This window comes from Pseudorca crassidens, chromosome 17, assembly GCF_039906515.1.
Source record: "Pseudorca crassidens isolate mPseCra1 chromosome 17, mPseCra1.hap1, whole genome shotgun sequence".
NCBI classification, from domain to species: domain Eukaryota; kingdom Metazoa; phylum Chordata; class Mammalia; order Artiodactyla; family Delphinidae; genus Pseudorca; species Pseudorca crassidens.
The window spans coordinates 8319282-8341621 of NC_090312.1; the positions used below are offsets into that span (position 1 = coordinate 8319282).

The window sequence follows — 22340 nt, forward strand, 5'->3', positions numbered from 1 at the left end:
ATATGATGCCAACTTCAACTGACTTTCTCCACTAACTTAGTTCATCTGCTGTAACAATAAAACCTCATTTCTATTTCTCATCCCACCAGAGATAGAGGGAGAGAGGGAGATGTTTGGAATTACATCACATATCAAAATGAAAAGCTCCAAAATTTAGGGGGCGAGTCTTCCATTCTCTGTAGTTTATAGAATTCCCCCTTTTCTCTGGGAAGCTGGCCCTTGGAACCTTCATTTTCTTCCTCTAAACTGTTTTATTCTTGCTGCACAGAGGTATTCTGGGGTGGTTCCACTTGTTCAGCTGTGCTGGACCCATTAATTCTAAGAACTCACATCTTACTCTTTTTGGTTTACTATAATTTGGTTGGAGAATGTTCTTAAGTAGCTTTCTAAGAAAAGGAGCATGAGGTAAACTGTGAGTGTCCTAAAATGTGTTTAGCTGGGGGTAGATTTCTATATTTAAAATAATTTTTTCATTAATTTTTAGAAAGGCATGTTCTGACGAGAAGCAATATGCCATGTTCATATGGCTTTTTAGGCTTTGTGGTTTATTTTTCCTCTCTCTCTCTCTCTCTCTCTCTTTTCTTTCTTTTCTCCAAACTTTTAGGAACTTTGTATCCTCGAAGCTGAGAAAATTGTCATGATCTATCTAGATGTGTTGTTTTTTCTTTCATTTTTCCTATTAGAATCTTAGAAGTACTTTCAATGTGAAAAACTGCCTCTCTTTTCAGCCTTGCAAAGTTATCATTTACTATTCACTTATACTTCTGCCCGACCCACTGTAATTCAGTCATCTCCTGGAATTCTTATAAGTTATTTACAGAGCTCCTGTATCAGTAATCTGTGTCATTTGTGTTTTATTCTCACACGTTCCACCTGTTTGTCGTTTTGGACTAGGTTTTGAAAAATTTCCTCAATTAGGTCTTCTGATATTTTTTACTGATTTTTCTCTTTTCTGTAATATATAATTTAATATGTTAAGCACTTTTCCTTGTTCTCTACTTGTTGCTTTTACATAACTTCAGTTTCTTGTATTATAAAGGTGATGTACCCTCAGTTTTCTCAGAAAATACTGCTGACATAATTTTCTTTTCTTCTATTTAATTCTCTTAGTTACCCTGAATGGTTTACATTCTCCTAGGTTCAGGCTTCCTAATTATTTATCTTGATCTTCATTTTTCAGGATTTCAGCATTTCTGTCCAAAAGGCAAACAATACCAAATTTTGGAAAGAATGTAGATACACTGAAACTCAAATACATTGGTGATAGGAATGTAAAATGGAACTGCCGTTCTGAAAACAGTTTGGTAATCTCTTAAAAATTGGAAGCTGTACTTACCATATAACCCAGCAATTCTACTCCTAGGAGTCTATACAAGAGAAACACACATGCCCACAAAAAAACATATGTGAATGTTCATAGTAGCATTATTCATAATAACCCAAACTGCAAACAACCCAAAGTTTTATTAACTGTTGAATGGATAAACAAATGTGATATACCACATACAATAGAGTATTATTCACCAATAAAAAAGAATAAATTACTGATACAAGTTTCAACATTATGAACCTCAAAAATGTTATTTAAGTAACAGAAGCCAAACACAAGATATTATACATGGTGTTTCCATTAATATGAAATGGCCAGAAAAGGCCAAATTATAGACAGAAAGCAGGTCAGTGGTTGCTTAGAACCTGGGTTGGGGAATATTACCAGCAAAGAGGCACAAGGTAAATTTTTAAACTGTAGAAATTTAAAAGAAACCGATTTGTGTTGATAGTTGCACAACCATAAACATTTACTGAAAGTTATAGATTTGTATACTTTCAATGGGTGAACTGTATTTATATAAATTATACCTCAATAAAGCTCTTAAACCACGCATGGGCTAATGTTTGTCATAAAGGAAGTGAGGTGATTAGCAACTTCATTTCGTATTTTGTTAAAAGTAAAATATTTGTACTTAACTCATGCATCCAGTTTTCCATGTTTGGCTACTGCCATGGTCACTTTTTATCTGTGCTTTGGGGCATTTACTTCATCTCCATGATTCTCAGTTTTTTTCATCTGTGGTTGGAGAAGGTTGAACTAGGCCATTGCTAAAGTCTGTTCCATCTCTGATTCAGTAGAATTCTTCAAGCTGGTCTAGTTTTCTCCTTGATCTGTTAGACTCAGTCTGCCAGCAAATTTCCTACAGCTGCCTTTGTTGTCAGGTCATGGTTTGGAACAGACCATCATGTACTTTCCTATTTAATCAAAACTTTCAAAGAATATACTTCAGCTGATTTCCACCATCCTGATGAGCTGGAAAAAGCTGACAAAAATTGAGCAATACTCAGTCCATTTATTTCAAGTGGGTGCACTCATTTTACTTATTTTTACATTAAAAATAATTTTACTGGGCAAAATTTAGCTTACCTACACATAGAGACAACATTAAAATTAAAACAGAATTAATTTTTGTCTACCAGGGCTTGTTGGTCTAGTATACGGACTACAGTGTAATATCAGAAATCCAGAAATTATTTCATTGCCATGGGTTAAAAAGTGTAGATTTATTCTTTTTTCTTTTGCTGATCCTGACATCTTTTGATGCGGATATGATGCCCTTGTTAAGTACTAATGGGGTAATTTGTGAAACTGCATTAGACTTTAATTTTGTAGTTATGGATCAATGCTTCTCAAACTTTAAAGTCTATGCAGATCAGATAGGGATCTTCTTAAAAGATAGATGTTAAGATACAGCTGTTTTGGGAGTGGACCGAGATTCTGCATTTCTAACAAGCAGTTAGAATTTGGCATTGCTGGTCGGTGACCAACACTCTGAGTGGCAAGGTGTTAGGATGAAAACAGAAGCTGTGGAAGGGAAGGAGTTACAGGGAGTTGCCTCATGTTAATGGTAATGAGAACAGTCTGCAAAAGGGATAAGATGCCTCCGGGGGTACAGTGACTACTCCATTAGTGAGAGTGGTCATACAGAGGCTAGAAGGAATGTACTAGCTAGAAAGAGGCTAGGAAGGAATTAGTGGATGGGGATAAGTGATAGACCAGGAGACCCCAAATGTCTCTGCCTCTCGCTGTGAGAATGCATACTTATGTTTTAATAGTGTCTCTTCTGACCTTGAAATGTATACATACTCACAGATTCCTAATGAATTATTTATGGTAATTTTCCATACTAATTATAAGCTTTGGGGGGCCATGCTTATGTGTGTGACCACTGTGTTATAAGTACAAGTTTATTGGTTGTATGCCCAACCCCACCTCTTTCTTTTCCTGGATCAGAAAATTTTAGTCTTCTTGTCCTCTTGTTGCTGGTCAGAAGCACACTTCATAAGGACCTCTCTTTGAAAATCCTATAGCTGGTTGGGGACAGAAGCCTTGCATCATCTTTCTTAGCAGTTTGTTGCCCATGAAAGCATGAACTTCAGCCTTTAGGCACAATACTGATCCTCTAAGTCACCTTTCTCTTTCCTGAATATGGCATTTTGGGGAGCTACACAGATAAATAAAGATGCTATTTTACTATCAATCAACTATTGATTCTTACACGTGTCCTTCATTCCTCAGACCCTTAAAGGGAATAATGGAGGGTGACCATTGGTCTTCTACCTGCGGAAAAGGGTCATCTCCCTGGAGGAGAGTTCCCTTCTTAAAAGATGAGGGATCAGCAAGCTTCTCCCAGGACAAATGTGGGGATTCTGCCAGCTTCTGGGTTTTTCTCTTCCAATTATGCATTCCAGGACTGGGGAGATAACCACAGGGTGGGTTCAGGGGCCCACTGGGTCCACTATGAGAGGCACCTGAGCTAAACCCCATTGATCACCTGACCATAAGCCTCATACTCTGACTGCTGGACCACAGTGACATTTTGAATTAGTGTCACTTCAGAGCCCACGTCCAGTAATCCCCCAAATATCGGATTCTTTCTTTTCCCCTGACGCAAGTCTCCCTGGTGAAAGGCCGTAAGAGGGAGTAGCTCTCAGGGTGCTAAGAAAAATCACCTTATTTAGTAGATTGATGGGATTTCCACTGGACCATCCAGGGGTAAGTCCTCTAGCTCCCTGCGTGGTAAGAGTGGCCCTGTCCTCAGCCTGTAATCACTCCCTGGGAATATTCAGCCTCAGATGCCTAAGAGAGGCCATTCTGGATCCCGGAGTAGGACCTGCTGTTGATTCTCATGTTTGGTCACACCCACAGGAATTTAGAATAAAGGGAGAGTCATGGTCATTGCCATCCATACGTCTGACAGATATGTGTTGAATGCCTCCTGTGTGCTAGGCACTGGGTTGGCTGCCAGCACAGCGGAGAACAAGGCAGACACGGCCTCTGCCTTCCAGGAGCTTGTGGCATTGCAGAAATAGGTCTCTACAGCCAAGGGAGAGATGTGCTCTAACTGGTCAAGTGTGAGTACTTTTATGAGGCTGCTGGCCTAATCTTGGAGGCATCAGAAGAAATCCTGAGGATACTGTGTTTAACCTGAGACCTGAAGGGATATCCAGATTAGAGGGGAGGGGAGGAACATGGGCCAGGCCAAGAGGTCATTGGGAGTCAAGTTCTGGAAGCAGAGGGAGCATGAACCATTGGTCCTACTGGAAGAGGAGTGATATAACTGAAATGTAGGTTTTGGCAGGTGGAAGGTGAGAAAGACTCTCTCCTGGACCCAAATTTAGTCCAGCTCCTCTGGGCTTCCTTCCTGACTAAGCCATACCCTTAGCCCTGTCCTTGCTGGGCCTGCATAGCCCAGTCATAGTGAGAATGCTGCTGAGTTAATTTAGCAGGAATCTCCCACCCTTGTTTTCTGATCAGCCTCAAGAGCTGATCAAATTCCTCATCTCCCACCCTTGTTATCTGATCACCCCGGCCTGCCTTCAACAAGTTCTGCTTAGCAAGAATCCCCCCTACACTTGACGTCTCCTCTTAGTAATTTTCCATCCACTGACCATCTCCCTCCCAACCCAGATCCTTGGCTATCACCACTTTTCCTTGTATTCAAAATTGAACTCAGTTCTATACTGAAGTCTCTTTTCCCCTATTGCAATAGTTTTTTTTTTTTTTTTTTAAATAAAATCTATCTTTACAGCTTTCACTGGTGTCTGGCTCTGGTGCTCTTTGCCAAAAAGAAGATAGTGAGAGTTTGGGAAGGTAAATCATGGACAGTCTATGAAAGGGCTTCATTCCATGGAAAGCTGTTGTAGGGTTTTAAGAACTCTGGTGTCACTGTTTATTCACATGTAATAAAAATCAGTCTCATTGGCTAACAGAATGAGGAGTGGATGAATGCAGGGGAACAGTCAGAAATCTAAGACAAATGAACACAGGTAAAATGATTTTACTGTTTCTAGTTAAAGATCGTCAGGCCCCTTTAAGAACCAGTCCCTGATGTTTATTGCAGCTTTGAAATAGGCCTTAAACAGTAAGGTTCGATGGCAAGGAGGCCTGGAGAGGAAGTGATAGCTAAGTAAAAATCTGAAGTATAAGTAGAAATTAGCAAGGTAAAATTGGAGTGAGTTGGATGACAGGTTGGGGTAGCTTTAAGCACTGAAGTGAATGAAATGGGATGTGTCCCAGGTTCATGACGGGAAAAAATATCTCCCCCAAATTCAATAAAGTGTGATAAAAATATTAGTAATCTCTTCTCACCTTTTGTGATTCTGTAAGTCTAGAACTAAAATAATTTATTCATTGTTATTCATTTCCATCCTAAACACCACTTGATGCTACTAACACATCACTACTGGTATTGTACAATTGCCGTTCTCTGCATCTGTGATGTGAGCTTCCCAAGCTTTCCATCACCTCTTCCTGGAAGGCTCTCCCTCCTTCTTTGTTGCTGGCCAACTCTTATTGCTTCCTAAGGTCCATAAGGAAGTTGATGAAATAGCTAAGCAAGAGATAGTGTATTCATCAGCTTGGACTGTCATAACAGAATACCACAGACGGGGTGATTTAAAAAACAGATGTTTATTTTCTTACAAATCTGGAGGCTGGAGGCCCAAGGTCAAGATGGCAGCAGTATTTGTTTCTGGCTCTCCCTGTCCCTGGCTTGTAGATGGCCACTTTCTCACTGTGCTGTCACATGACCTTTCCTCTGTGCCTGTGCGTGGAGAGCTGGGGAGGGAGGGAGAGAGAGAAGGGGACAGAGGGAGGGAAGGAAGGGAGGAAGGAAGGAAGGAAGAGTGGAAAAGAGAGCTTTCTGGTGTTTTGTTCATTTAACCTTAATGACCTCCTTAAAATTCCTATCTCCAAATATAATCAGTTTAGGTGTTAAGGCTTCAACATATGACTTCTGGGGGACACAGTTCTGCCCATAGCAGATGATGAATTCACTAGGGCATTTGGGCACATGAGGAGTGGACCACCCAGTATTACAGTTGGTGATATTTTATACTCAGCAGCATTGTATCTATTTTGGGGGAGAACTACAATGTTAAACTAGATTCTTGAACATCTGTGAGGTTCCCACTGGGTTGAAGCAAGAAATAACAATGTGCACACTCAGAAATATTTCTTGACCAGAATAAGAGCTTAGCTACAAAGAAAGTCTTTTTCTGATCCAGCTGGTATCCAACTGATATATATTTAGACTTGGACTTGATAGCAGAGAATAAAAATTGATTCTGCTCCTTGATTTTCAGAGAAAGTTATTTCCTTGCACCCTCTGCAAGCTAGCAGCCCTTTTAAGGTCTGGAATTTCTTTTTCGTTATTTGATTTCATCTCAATCTCCCCCCACTTTAGAGGAAACAGTATATCAAAGCAAGAATGAAACAATTTGGAGACACTGATGCTGGGTACGTGTTTAAAGACCCTCTGTTCCGAATAGTTTAACAATTTCCTCAATGCAAAAATTAAATACACTTGAAAAGTCCAAGAGTGGGATTGCAGAGAAGGATTAATAAGAAGCAGAAATGTTCCTATTTGAGCAGATGGAATGAATTCTCCATATTTCCTTTTACACTACAATGATTATTTGTTAGACTTATAGCATCTCAGGTTACATAATTCAACATTTTCATTTTTTAAAGTCCTCTTATTTGTATCATTTCTCAGTTTTCAAAGCATTTTCTGACCTGTTAGTGCATTTCATCCTCATAATAATCATGTGAGTTTAGCTGGGCAGGTTTTTAAAAATTCAAGTTTGCAAATAACAACAACAAAAAATATCAAGGACAGTTTTAAAATATTTATGAATATCCATTCAATCCTCATTATTTCCTGAACCACATACCAGAGATTTTCTTTGGTTGATGGGTAGGAAATGAATTTTGAGTGAGGCTAAACTCTAACATGATGCTGGAGGAAAAGGAAACTCATTAAAAAATGGCACAGTTTTACTGTTTATGTAATCTATCTCCTTTAAAAGTCTGGTTGAATTCCTCTCTTAATTAAACAAAGTCTTCTTAAAGTGTTTGATAATATTAATTATTGTATTAATATCATTGGGGAGTAGACATTCTTGAATCCTACACCATGTTTATTCTCCCTATGAAGTTCTTCGGAGAGATGTACGTGCACACAGGAAACAGAAACTGATGGAAGACAGAACAATGTTCCACTTTAGTAGAATTCTGGAAGGTTGGCCCAAAGTACATGGCCCGAGTTCAAGGTCTAATGGGGTCTTCACTCTTCTTATTGAGCCATAACCTGAGTCTCATGATTATACCATCTTCCAGCCAATATCACTGAGAGAGAGAAGACTGAATAACAACAGATCAGGAACACAGGAAAGGTAGCAACTGTGGCCCTTCTCCTCCTATCCAGTTGCAGAGAAGGATGAAACAGAAGAAAGATAGTTCAGCCAGAAGTGCTATGGAAGGACAGGTCTTCTGTCCACTTGCCACTTTTGAAGTGTAGACACAAGAAGGAGAGAAGACAGAGGGAGACGGCTGGCATTCAGCATCAGGAAGGAAGCCACGTGTGGCCTTACTGCTGCCTTCTCACGGATGGCAGCAGAAGACGGGAGACCCATGCCTTTGTAGGAGACCTTTAGACCCTGCTCACTACTATACTTGGCTCAGTCAAAATCCTGGAATCTGAGGGCTTCCCTGGTGGCACAGTGGTCGAGAGTCCGCCTGCCGATGCAGGGGACGCGGGTTTGTGCCCCGGTCCGGGAAGATCCCACATGCCTCAGAGCGGCTGGGCCCGTGAGCCATGGCCGCTGAGCCTGCGCGTCCGGAGCCTGTGCTCCGCAACGGGAGAGGCCATGACAGTGAGAGGCCCGCGTACCGCAAAAAAAAAAAAAAATCCTTGAATCTGACCAATCAAATTGATACCCTCCGAGAAGCAAAGAAGGGGTGATCTGAGTTTCCTCACAGAACTAGAGTTCTACAGTTCTGATGAAGGATGTTGGGTAGAAAAGAATCAGATTGCAGGGTTTTTTTTCCCCCCTGTTTTACATACTTGGTTCCAAAGTTCAGTTAATAGTATCAGCAACTGTGTTCCAAACACAGTCATGTCCCAATCTCTGAAAACTAGTAGAAGATAGAAAGAAATATATATTGGGTTAGCCAAAAAGTTCATTTGGGTTTTTCCGTAAGATGTTAGCTGCCTATCTGTCATCATGGAAGCTGTGGTCAGTATTTATTATTATTTTTTCTTGGAACCAAGAAGAAATGTGAACTTGGAACCACAGCCAGGATTAAGATCTGCTTACTAGCAATGGACTCTCTTCTAACCACTATTAGTCTTTACAAGTTTCCATTCTTCTATGGTCTAACAATGTTTGCATTGTGTCTTTCTGGCAATTAGCATCTTGGGGAGCAAGAATGACCTAGTTCTAAAATATGTGTGGCCAAGCTTATTTTAGAATGCAGAGTGAACTGCCGATTAAGAGAAATGGCACTCTTATTTTGAGCACGACATTGCTGACATCATGAATGGAGAAGAAAAGATCAGTATCCCACCCCTTGTGTCAGAAAAAGCGAGTTTAAAAAAAAAGCTAATAACACTACCATTTCTAATTGCATTTTGATTCCATTTGCTAGAAAGGTAATATTCTCTTATCTGAAGATGGTTTTCCTTTTCTCATATCTTCAGTACAGATAGTGTTATTCAACCCTGGGTCCGGAGATGTGAAATACTGACAATTTTGGATGGCTCTCTAAGCATTTAATACAGGAAATTTACTTTTGTTAAGAAAACTCAGAAGGCATTTTTCAGCGATTTCAGGCTTTAACCTGGAATCCACAGCTGTTTCATACCACGTTGTGAATCTCAGAGAAATGGTGATGGGGTCTTCCCTGAAAATACGCCAAGTTCTCACAACTCAGCATATAGTCGTGCCCATTGCTATATTTCTTTCCTCTTTTTCCCCACCCCATGTGATGCAATGTGGTACGATGGACACGCACATAAACTTTGGTTTCATCCAGTTCTAGATTTGTATCCTGATTACATACACTATTTCTGAGACATCAGGCCTATTACTAGAACGTGTCCTGTTTCTTCATTTGTATGAAGAGAATAAGAATAAGCACATGAGATGTTGTAAAGATCAAATATTTTTTATATAAATGTATTTATTAATTTGTTTTTATTTTTGGCTGTATTGGGTCTTTGTTGCTGCTCATGGGCTTTCTCTAGTTGAGGCAAGCAGGGGCTAGTCTTCATTGTGGTACGTGGGCTTCTCATTGTCTTGGCTTCTCTTGTTGCAGAGAACAGGCTCTAGAGCGCAGGCTCAGTTGCTCTGCGGCATATGGGATCTTCCCGGTCCAGGGCTCGAACCCGTGTCCCCTGTATTGGCAGGCGGATTCTTAACCACTGCGCCACCAGGGAAGCCCCAAATAATTTTTTAAATAGAGATATTTTAAACAAACTTCAAGCAGTTACTACCTCGACAGCCCCCATCTGCCTCAGTGAATCTGCTTTAACTACCTGATGTCTTTGCTCCTAATTTTCCCAACCAGGACCATTTAACCATGGCATGGGATTTCTTCCAGAACCGAGCTTGTTAGAGGGCTGCCCTCTCACCATGTGTTAATTACTGTTACTTCTAGTCCTGCTATAATCAGATGGGTGAAGAGTTGGCAAGCAATTACCCATTTGCTAAATCTGGCCCATTGCTTGTTTTTTTGTACAGCCTGCATGCTAACAGTAGATTTTACATTTTAAATGGTTGAAATTAAATCAAAATAAGAACGATATTTTGTGACATATAAAAATTGTATAATATCAAATTTCAATGTCCATAATTAAAATTTTGTTGGAACACAACCATGTTCATTTACTTATATATTGTCTATGGCTAATCTTGCACTAAACTAGAGTTTAGTAGTTTTAACAGAGTTCCCATGGAACACAAATTCTAAAATATTTACTATCCCATCCTATTCAGAAAATGTTTGCTGACCTCCAATATAGAAAATAAATCACACTTAGGTAAACCTGGCTACTACTTACTAGCCACATGACCTTGTAAGAATCACCTTTTAAAAATGATTCTCATTATAGCATTTCTTCAAAGTGTCTAGAGAAAAATAAATGGCATATCATCTATGAAAGTGCTTGGTAAACTGCTTTCCTCATAACTTCAGTATAGATCGTATTATTCAATGCTGGGTCCATATAGCTTTGTAAAACTATATGATTTTCAAACCTTGTTTTTATCCTTGAAACCTTTTATTCACCTAAGTCTTACATGAACCGCCTTAAAGTAAAGCAGATAGAAGTAGGGCAGGTGGTTGAAATAGGGAAGGGAGCTTGAAACGCTAAACACCCATCCACTACCCCTGGGTAATTTGCTGAACCCCTACGGTTTGCAAGAGTTTGAAACCACTAGGGGGATAAGGAAAACAAGGACTTCTCATCTTTTCCATTACTAATGCTCCTTTTCCCATTTAAAAATTTACTTAGTGCAGCTCATGCATCCTGGGCTTCAGCATCCAGTGACTACAAAATAAGAGGACGTAAAAAATGTGCCAGTGATAGGAGAATTTCTAGTTGCTGTCAAGGTGATCAACTAATGGGTTGCTGGCTATTTCCCTGACATCCAACCTTGAGACACCACACAAAATGATAGAGAGGTTGATGGGTTTGAGCAATGACCTTGAAAACCATGGGGAAGCCTCAGGGAAGACAGACAGTCGGGTCTTGTTTTTGGGACAAGTAGTATCACAGAGGGCCACAGAATGAGATTATTCAGATGGGGGCTAGAATGGACTTCCGTTTAAGATATGCTCCCATCTTTCCCTCAAGATGCTCATGGCTGAACGAAAGCAACAGAGACATGGGCTGGCAAAGGATGACAAGCAAATAGCAGTGGGGTCTAAGACTTGATCAGGTGAGGAAGACCTAATAGCATGTGCAGGTAGACCAGCTGGCCCTCTACACTCAGTAAACCATCTTGAAAAAGAGCATGGCCTTGCTCAGAGATGCAAGGTGCATCCCTGAGAGGCACAGTTATCTGGAGGAGGGATAGCAAAGAGGAAGTTGTTTGTCTCCCTCTCCCCCTAAACAAAGTAAAGATAATAGGATAGACAATCCAGACAAAGGGCGACAAAAGGAACCATCAGGCAGAGCAGGCACTTAAAGAACTTTCAAAGAGACAAAGGAAGGTATTTGTACCAAAAAGCAGAGACAAGCAATTATAAAGGAAAAAAAAAATTGGGCCATTATGGTCAGGAAAAATATACTTGAAATAAAGATATCAGTATCTGAGTAGAAAAACAGAACAGATATAGTCAAAGAACAGATTATTGATCTGAAATACCAGGCTAAGGACCCTTCCTGGAAAGCACCCAAGAGGAATAAAGAGAAAGCATGATTACGTAGCTAATAGATCTAAAACGGTAGAAGGAGAATATCAACCTCTTTAAGATAGGAATTCCAGGAAAGAGAAACATTACAGGAGAAGATATAGCTAAAGAAATATTGGCTGAGAATTTCTCAATTTTTAAAGGGCAGACGGTATGATCCTGGTTGAAAAACATACACGGGCACAGTTTGACACAAAAAGGTGAAATTTTAGAAGATCACAAAGAAAATTCCCAAAGCCTTCAAAGAGGAAAGTAGATCACACGCAAAGGAAGGGGAGATATAATAGGTTGGTGTCATGTCTCCAAAGCAACACTGGATGCAACAAGCCCCCCCAAATAATACTTGCACTGTATTAAAGGAAATATGGAATTTTATTTCCAGCTTAAACGTGGGGAGAAAACAAAGATATCCTTGAACATACAAGGCCACAGCCTTCAGGACACTCTCCCTTCCCCTGTGGTTAACCTGCTTTCCATGTTTACTCTTTTGTTATACGTGTCAAGCACCTTCATCTGAAATTAAAAGCCAAGAATTTGACTCTGTATCCTCCAGGCTAAATAATTCTCTCCCATGAATACAGTGAGTTTAGAAGATTATTCTTCCGCCTGAATCGTAGAAAAAAGGGTGCTGGCTACAAGATATATGGAAAAAACAACCTGGATTGATATCTCAAAATATCTTCTCTCTAGAAACGCCTTAATGAAGGTGGACACAAAGTGCTTTGGGAACAGGAACAGTAATGAGGGGGCAAGGACTCCAGATCAGCATGGTTTTAAGCAAGCCACAGACCTTTTAGAGTAGGTGAGTTTCTGACAAACATGTGACTCTCACTATAATACTGGGAGTCATCTTTCACATCTTTATTCTACAGGCATAAGCTTGGCTTGAAATGTTAAGATGTTCCTTGAGATACTGACATTTTCTTTTTATTGCTACTAGAACATGATCATAATTGGAGTAATTGAAAGCAATCCACTTTTTCTTTATGTTCTAATAGCACTCTGATAAACATGGAATGTTTCATGTTTCTTCCTAATCAGCAATGTCTTCAAAAGCAAAAGACCTCCCAGATATTACAACATGAGGTTATTTTTAATATTTAATGCAGAATCAAGGAAGCTCCTTTTGGTTCTGTATTCAGTGGAGTAGATGTAGAAATGCTGGTATATAAAAAGCAGGATCGAAGGAATTTTTGCACCATATCCCTTTTACATTTCTGTGCAACATTTCTACCCCGGAAGGAATTAAGTCTTTTTATTCCATTTCTACACTGTATTTCCAAACAGTGCATTTCACTAATGATTCACTACAGTTGAACCATTTTTATTTCATTTCTATGATATATTTACGTGTAGTGCATTTTACACTGGGGGACATAGACTCGTTTATGGGCTCTTTCTCATCTCAGTTTTTGTTTTTTGTTTTTGTTTTTTTGCGGTACGCGGGTCTCTCACTGTTGTGGCCCCTCCCGTTGCGGAGCACAGGCTCCGGACGCTCAGGCTCAGCGGCCATGGCTCACGGGCCCAGCCGCTCCGCGGCACGTGGGATCTTCCCGGACCGGGGCACGAACCCGTGTCCCCTGCATCGGCAGGCAGACTCTCAACCGCTGCGCCACCAGGGAAGCCCTTATCTCAGTTTTTTGAACAGTGTTTTTCTAACTTGTGAAGAGTGTAATCATTTCTATGTTATTTCTACACCAATAGATCGCTGCAACAACAAAAATAATACGAATAGCTACCAATTACCAAGCCATGTGTGCCGGGTAGAACAGTAAGCAATGGGTGTCTGGTTACAGAATTTATCTTTACAAACAAACCTGTGAAGTAGTACTGATTATCATCTCCATTTTACTTACGAGAAAACTGGGGCTCAGAGAAATAAATTAACTTATCCAAGCCTCATATCTAGAAAGTGGTGCAGACACATTTGAATTCGGATCTGACTTTAAAATCTTCACTTTCTAAAATAGGACACGAATGAACCTATCTATGAAATAGAAGCAGAATCATGGACACAGAGAATAGACTGGTGGTTGCCAAGGGGGAGGGGGAATGGGGGAGGGATGGACTGGGAGTTTGGGATGAGCAGATGCAAACTCGTATATATAGACTCGATAAACAACAAGATCCTACTGTATAGCACAGGGAACTATATTCAATATCCTGTGATAAACCATAATGGAGAGGAATATGAAAAAGAATGGATATATATGTATAACTGAATCGCTTTGCTATACAGCAGTAATTAGCACAACATCGTAATTCAACTATACGTCAATAAAAATAAATTCTAACAAATCTTCACTTTCAATATTATGCTTTGGTGCTGTGTCATCAGGATGTTATGATTATCGTTATCTCCATGATGATGACCGTGATCCCCATCTCGATCGTCATTGTTGCCTCCGGTATTCTGAGAGAGTTTCATTGTATCTGGTCCCTCTGTCCTGAATCCTCTGTTTATCCCATCAGATATTCACACTTGTATAATCATATTAGGGTTGATAAATTCTATCATCCCATGGGACGTTTGAGTAACAGACTAATTTCACCTACTGTTTCACTTACTGTTCACAAAGACTCTGCAAAGTGCCTAGAGGAGAGAAAGCAACACCAACATAAATATGAAGGAAGTGAGGCTGAAGGAGGTACCTGACTGAGCTGAAGTTAGCAAGCGGTTGCTTTCAGTCATAACATGCATTTCTCTGAGCCTGAAGAGCCCAGTTCTCTACCACATTATATTGCCTAGTACAGTGCCTGGGGCAGACAAAGTGCTCAATCTGTATAGGTCAAATTAATGGGTGAATAAATGAAGTAATTATGAGTCCCTTGTGAGCAGAGATATGTGCGTGTGTCTGCGTGTGTGTGTGTCTGCGTGTGTGTGTGTGTGTGAATTCTCCAGTGCTTAGCACAGTGCTGTTTATAGGGAGTACTTAGCAGATGTATATCAGTCAGTTGAAAGGATGCACAAAAGACCTAATGAATGAGTGGACTGATATGAGTTCTTTGAAGGTAGGGTTATTTTTATTTGTTTATTAACGGTGCCTTGCACTGTACCTGACTTACAGTAGGAACTGAGTAAAAGTTGTTGAATGTTTGGTGAATGGGTAACTTATCACCATCCCCACCACTCTTATTCCTGGTACTGTTGCCAGCAAATATAGGGAACTCACCATGTTCCAGGCACTGCTCTGACTCATTCATTTCCATAACAACTTTTTTTTTTGCGGTACGCTGGCCTCTCACTGCTGTGGCCTCTCCCCTTGCGGAGCACAGGCTCCGGACGCGCAGGCTCAGGGCCATGGCTCACGGGCCCAGCCACTCCATGGCATGTGGGATCTTCCCGGACCAGGGCACGAACCCGTGTCCCCTGCATCGGCAGGCGGACTCTCAACCACTGCGCCACCAGGGAGGCCCTCCATAACAACTTCTTACTTATAAGAATACGCATATTTTATAAATAAGGGGTACACAGACGTTAAGTAACCTTCACACAAACTTCCCAAGATAGAGAGCCAGCCATTCTGGATTCAGAGTCCATGAAACTTAGATCTGAGACAGTGTGTTCTTTTTTAAAGCAAGAACACGGTACAAAAGTTACATGTTTCCATTAATAGTATGGCCACTGACTTTAAACTGTTCCTCCTAAATCCTAACCAGCATGTCCCCAATTCTAGCTTTCATCTCAGACAGCATCCAGATTGTCCTGCATCTTCTGCATTTGGTTCTCAGAGTATCTCCTGAGCAGGGGGTTAAATGGACAGCGACAGAGAAACGAGACCGTAATCGCCCTTCCAATCATCTTCCTAATGTCATATTATACTTTGAAACTTCCATCCTTTCAGGAGGGTTTGTTGGAAGAATGTCGGTACGCAGAACTGGCCATGCACTGCCCATTAAGTTAATGAAGGTGGCTCAGCGAGTTCCCTTAGAGCTCTCACTGAACAGGAAGTGCCGAGCATGTCAGAATAAGAATCACCATATAACACACTGATTTTCATTCACAACGAGCTTCGTGAGCATTAACAAATGAGTCCTAACTACCCCTCTGTGAGGCTGAAAAGCCCACAGTCCCCTCCATGGTGAATAGGGGCATAGGATGGAATTAGAAAAATATCTCTTTTCTCCCACTCTCTATTCCCTTACTAAACAAACAAAAAAGAAAAGAAAAGGAAATTTCATTTCAAGCAGAGCTGAAATGGCTCCTGAGTTCTGACGTTTCATTAATGCTGACCAAATCATCTTTTTTCCCCACCCAATGCGGGCCAGACGCCGCTGCTTCTGGCTGTGTTTCAAAAGAGGGCTACAAGCTGAACCCAGTATCTCGGGCTTTGCCAAGAAGGCTGAGCCACATTTGTGGTCTGGTAGGGGCTCCATCCTGGCCCTGAGCATCCTCTCAGCCAGTGGTCCCACCATTCTTTTACCTGGAACTTGCTCTTGACTCTCCTTCCTGGTCCCCAATTTCTCATTTTCTGTTGATTAGGTTTCCTAAATATGTTTTAATTAATTTTTATTGGAGTATAGGTTCTTTACAGTGTTGTGTTAGCTTCGACGGTACAGCAAAGTAAATCAGCTATACGTATACATATATCCCCTCTTTTTTGGATTTCCTTTCCATTTAGGTCACCACAGAGCATTGAGTAGAGTTCCCTGAGCTATACAGCAGGTTCTCATTAGTTATCTATTTTATACATAGTATCAATAGTGTATATATGTCAATCCCAAACTCCCAATTCATCCCACCACTCCCCCTTTCCCCCTTGGTGTCCGTACGTTTATTCTCTACGTCTGTGTCTCTATTTCTGCTTTGCAAATAAGATCATCTATACCATTTTCCTAGATTCCACATATATGCGTTAATATATTTGTTTTTCTCTTTCTGACTTACTTCACTCTGTATGACAGTCTCTAGGTCCATCCACGTCTCTACAAATGACCCAATTTCATTCCTTTTTATGGCTGAGTAATATTCCATTGTACATATGCAAGACAGGAACACATACCCACCCATCATCATATGTTTCCTAAATAGTAATTGAATACATCTCCTCCCTTCAAAACCCATCCCTACTGTTAATTGCAGCTGCCATCATCTCTTCTCCTTGGCACAGAAAGTATCTCCTAATAGGTCTCCTTGATTCCAGCTTTATGCCCCTCCTATGAATGGCACATATTTCTGAGACTCTTATCTTGCACTCTCTCTCCCCTGCTTTTAAATCTCTAATGACTCCCAATTGTCTATAGGATAATGTAGAGGATGTGTATTCATACATCTTGGCAGACTAAAGTTATGGTATCTGAAATTTTCTTGATTTAAAGCATAGGGTCTATGCCAAGGGTCCTATTTAAAACATAGGGTCATCCATTAAAACATAGGGTCTATGTATTCTCCTGTTAAATCTGAGATTATGACCATTTTGACCAATAGAGTATGGCAAAATTATGCTTTCCAAATTTGGGGCATCATTTTAATAAGACTGTTAGCTTTAGCCTATCCTAATACCATGAGCCAACATGCAAAAAGTCTAAACTCCCTACTGAAGAGACTCTGATCTGCGCTCAGTAGTTACTCATTGAAGGATTAAAAGGGCACATAAATTTGTAGAAGACCAGAAAGTTTTGCTTCACCAAGGAGGCTGCTTGGAACTGAAGCCAGGATCTAAATGACATACAGAATGATTGGAACTGATGGGTGTATCAAGTTAAGGAGCTTTCTGTCTAATCCCTGGGCAAGATTTGCTCCAGAGGGAACCCAGACAGAACACCAAAAAGCAATATTAAAGAATGCCCTGACGCTTCCCTGGTGGCACAGTGGTTAAGAATCCTCCTGCCAGTGCAGGGGACACAGGTTCGAGCCCTGGTCCAGGAAGATCCCACATGCCACAGAGCAACGAACCCCATGCACCACAACTACTGAGCCTGCACTCTAGAGCCTGTGAGCCACAACTACTGAGCCAGCGTGCCACGACTACTGAAGCCCGCACGCCTAGAGCTTGTGCTCCGCAACAAGAGAAGCCACCGCAATGAGAAGCCCACGCACCACAACGAAGAGTGGCCCCTGCTCGCTGCAACTAGAGAACCCACGTGCAGCAATGAAGACCCAACGCAGCCAAAAATAAATTAAAAAAAAAAAAAAAGAATGCCCTAGAATATGGAAAGTGATTCCAGCTCCCAGAGTCTCAATTATGCAGAAATTCACACCCGGGCCTCCCCAGCAAGCAGGTGGGCCAAACAAGTCCAAGGACTTTTCATATTTTAGACCTTGGCTTACACATTTTCACTCCCTATAGAAAGCTTCTGCTGATATTGCTGCCCCTTCCTCCCATCCCACACACATACACTACACTGCTTAGGGTTCCAATAGCACTCTACACCTCTCATTATTTAGCATTATCACACTCCACTAGAACTGCTTATTTAAATGTCTATCTCCTTTAATACCATAATTGCCATAGAGGCAGGGACCATCTTGTTCATTATTACATTCCTAGCATCTAATTACAGTGTCTGGTGAACAATATACCCTAAGGAAATATTTGTTGAGTGAGTCGGCTCAGCCTCTTTGAGGACGGTTGCTCTTTCCTTTCTTGATCCAGTTATCGCCTACTCATCATCTAGATCCTTGACTGCTCCTCATGTCTCTGGGAAAGTGGTCTCTGATGTAGCCTTCTAAATCAAACTCCCGTTTTTATACTCTCTTGTCATTTGGTATTTCTCTCATCGCACTTTTCATTATTGCAATTTTATATTTTCACAAATAGTATTAGGTAGTTTGATACTTTTAGCTTAGGTAAGACTAGGATAATTATATCAATATATTACTGCACTGACAGATCTGAGAATTTGGCTATGAAATACAAAATAATAGTTTTAAACACATTTTCGTAAATTCTTTGACTTTACTATTTTATGAAAAAGATGGAATTTTACTGTGTTGAACTTGAGGGACTTACCTGGTGGCGCAGTGGTTGAGAATCTGCCTGCCAGTGCAGGGGACATGGGTTCGATCCCTGGTCTGGGAAGATCCCACATTCTGTGGAGCAATGAAGCCCACGAGCCACAACTACTGAGCCCGTGTACCTCAACTACTGAAGCCCACGGGCTGGCGCCCCTGCTCCGCAACAAGAGAAGCCACCACAATGAGAAGCCCGCGCACCGCAACGAAGAATAGCCCCCGCTCGCCGCAACTAGAGAAAGCCTGCGTGCGGCAATGAAGACCTAACGCAGCCAAAAATAAATAAATTTTAAAAAATGAAAATAAAGATAGGATTAAAAAATTGTTGAACTTGACAAGTCAATAGGTAATAGATTCTGGTAAATAAATCCTTCCTTTCTGTGGGCAATGATTGAGTTGGTTATCAATAGTGACACGGACCTCTTTCCCCTTGATTGTCATGGTGCTGGATTTGTTTCAAAGGTGACAAAAGAGGTTCCCATATGTGATTTTTAAAAATCCTGTTAACAACCCCATGAGGTAGTCAGTGTAGGGCTGGGATCACTTTTATCCCTACCTACAGATAAGTATTTATGCAATTTGCCAAATGTCACAAACATTTGTGGGTTATCTGAACAGGATAAAAACAAAAGTAAAATCAAAAACAAAAGAAAACTGAGAGTCTTTGTCTTACTGTCTTATATGATGTTAGTAAAATATTATTTAGGTATAAAGCAGTGTTGATAAACAACAGACTCCAAATGTCAGCGGTAGGGCTTTATTGGCTATCATCTTTAATATTTCTTAGATATCCATCAACTATTTTGAGCTTTACATATTTGTGGGACAATCGTGCCCTTCAGGTAACTTCTGTGCATTACTCCTTGGGTTTTATCCCTATAGGTCTAAACTTCTTCCTGAGAGTAGATTGTGTCATTCCCTTGGCCTCAAACATCAAACTCCTTGGAAATCTTCTTAGGTGCTGAGATTACACCACCCAAGCTACACTTTACATCTTGGCATTGTTGATCATAAGGTGTGGGTGTAGTTAGGACCACCCATGAGTAGTCTGGGGCTCCCTTCCTGGGCATAAGGATTGAGTAGGCAATGCTGTGTAACTTGCTTTGGCCAGTGGGATGTCAGTGAAAGTGACGTGCATTTCTGGAAAGAAACTTCAAGAGCCAGTGAACATTTCTCATATCCTCTTGTCTCTGCTATGGTGATTATAAAAGCTTGCTTGTTATGGAGTCTCCGTGAGCCTCATTCTGTAAGTGACAACAGTGATTGGAGGCTTCCTGCCAATCTACTTTGCACAAGTAGCATGAGGAAACAATAAACGTTGATTGGTGAATCTTTTTCTGTTTTGTAAATAAGTTCATTTGTATCCCTTTTTTAGGAAAAGAGTTTGAAAAAGAATAGATATATGTATATGTATAACTGAATCACTTGGCTGTATACCTGAAACTAATACAACATTGTAAATCAACTACACTCCAATATAAAATAAAAAATTTTTTTAAAACCCCCCAAAACAACAACAAAAAACCAAAAATAAACTTTCATTGGTCTTAACCATGGAGACTTCCAGCCTATGTGTTACCATAATATAATCAAATCTATTTTTTAATAGAAATCCATTTTTAATTAATTCATTTTATTCTTGGCTGCATTGGGTCTTCGTTGCTGCACGCGGGCTTTCTCTAGTTGCGGCGAGCGGGGGCTACTCTTTGTTGCGGTGCACGGGCTTCTCATTGAAGTGGCTGCTCTTGTTGCGGAGCACGGGCTCTAGGCACGCAGGCTTCAGTACTTGTGGCACGTGGGCTCAGTAGTTGTGGCTCGCGGGCTCCAGAGAGAAGGCTCAGTAGTTGTGGCGCAGGGGCTCAGTTGCTCCGCGGCATGTCAGATCTTCCTGGACCAGGGCTCGAACCCATGTCCCCTGCATTGGCAGGCGGATTCTTAACCACTGCCCCACCAGGAAAGCCCATCAAATCTATTTTGATGGACATGGAAATTGACACCTGAAAGGGAGAGTGCTGCTATTCCTATATATGTGTGTATATACAGAGAGAGACCTGGCTTACAGTTTGGCTACTGGGCAGTGAGGGAGCTCTTGTTGGAGGCTGGAAAAGGGAGATTTGTTTTATGCTGTAGCAAATATTTGACAAAATTTTACCCTGTCGAAACTTGAGATGCGGATTATATAACTAAGGCACTTGTAGTTCTAAGGGAAGTGGTAAAAAATTCAGAACGTTACTATCTTCTTGGGACATCACAAGGAGTGGGACTGAATGAGGGTGACACAGGAAAGCCCGGGAACTTCACTTCCTAAATTATTGGACATCAGAAGAGGTCTTCCCTCAGGGAGGGGTGACCATGTTGCACGTTTATAAGTCAGTAGTGTGGACATGCATAAACCAAGTGGGAAAAACCTTGTGTCCATTTCACATGCTGTCAACAGGTAGCTATTGAGTGCCAGCAGTTTGCCTGGTTTGGGAAATATAAGAGAAGAAAACAGAGCCTGCTGTTCTCTGGGACCTCATGTTTTCTGCAGGGAAAGCCAGCTCACAGCTTGACATTAGACCTATTAGAGGTTCACTGCTCACTAGCTGTGTGACCTTGAGCAACTTCCTTCACCCCTCTGAGCTTCAGTTCTCTTCACCATAAAGTGGAGATGATGGTATCAATCACAGTAGATTGATGTGGGAATGAAGAGACATTCAGTGGTTGCTATAATTATATTTGAATTATGATAATAGGGAGTGTTAGAATGGCACTGCAGCCAAGGCATAAAATGAGTGAAGTGAGGAAGAGCTTTTCTGTGGCTGCGGGATCCAGGGAAGGCTGCTCCTGAGAGGCAACACTGATCCAGAAGTTCCCAGCAGATAAGCAGGGGAAGGGCATTTTAGGCAACGGGTAAAGCATGTGAGAAAATGGTACCCTGGGCAGCACTGCTTATTCATGGGATTACAAGCAATTCTCTTGGCTGGACAAAAACCGTCAACCTACTGGGTAGCTGCTGAGGTCCAAGAGCTCAGAAGGGACTCGATGCAAATCCACTCATCATTTTAGAGCATTTGTCCTTTTCTCTTCAATGGTAGTTCCAAAGGTAAGCTAAGAGCAAAAAAGTGCTTATTCACTTAAATGTCATCCCCATCACTGTGTTCTCCTATTAAATTTAGATCCATTTTTCTACCAAAATGTATGCTTTCTTGGGCGGGAGGGAGCAAACTCGATGACTTTGGATGTCGGTAGGTTCTTTGGACTCAGCGGAGAAATCTCTCCAAATGAAAATTCTGAGAAAAACCCTGCTCCCTATGCTTAGAGGGCCTCTATATTCCATTCCTTATCTACCCATGAAAAATGCTTCCAATTATCTGCCTGCCTCTATTATTTGAAATAGTTCTGCATCCACCATTCAACCCAGATAACTGAGCTAAACCTTTAAAATGGGTTTTTAATGGGAGAACCAGGCAGTGGGGAATACGTTGATCTTGGTAAGTAAAGTTTCTCACGATCAAAGGCAGACGAATTAAAGCTTGACAGCCTATGTGAATATGCACTTAAAAAAAAATGTAGCTCTCCACAGAGGCATATTAGCTCAGTATCTATGTCCTTTTTCTAAGGCATTGGAACAAGGTGTTTTAAAGAAAG

At 41.0% G+C, this 22340-nt stretch overlaps 1 long non-coding RNA gene across 2 annotated transcripts in view; it reads left to right on the forward strand.

Annotated features, from left to right (window-relative positions):
- Window positions 1-22340, forward strand: part of LOC137210485 (uncharacterized) — a 39982-nt gene that overhangs the window by 11995 nt on the left and 5647 nt on the right. The window contains exon 6 of one of the 2 annotated variants that reach the window (XR_010936572.1): window positions 12446-12537. The exons of the other annotated variant lie outside the window; for it this stretch is intronic. This is a non-coding gene — a long non-coding RNA (uncharacterized lncRNA). Of the gene's footprint in view, window positions 1-12445; window positions 12538-22340 lie in introns of those variants that run through there. 2 annotated transcript variants of the gene reach the window in all.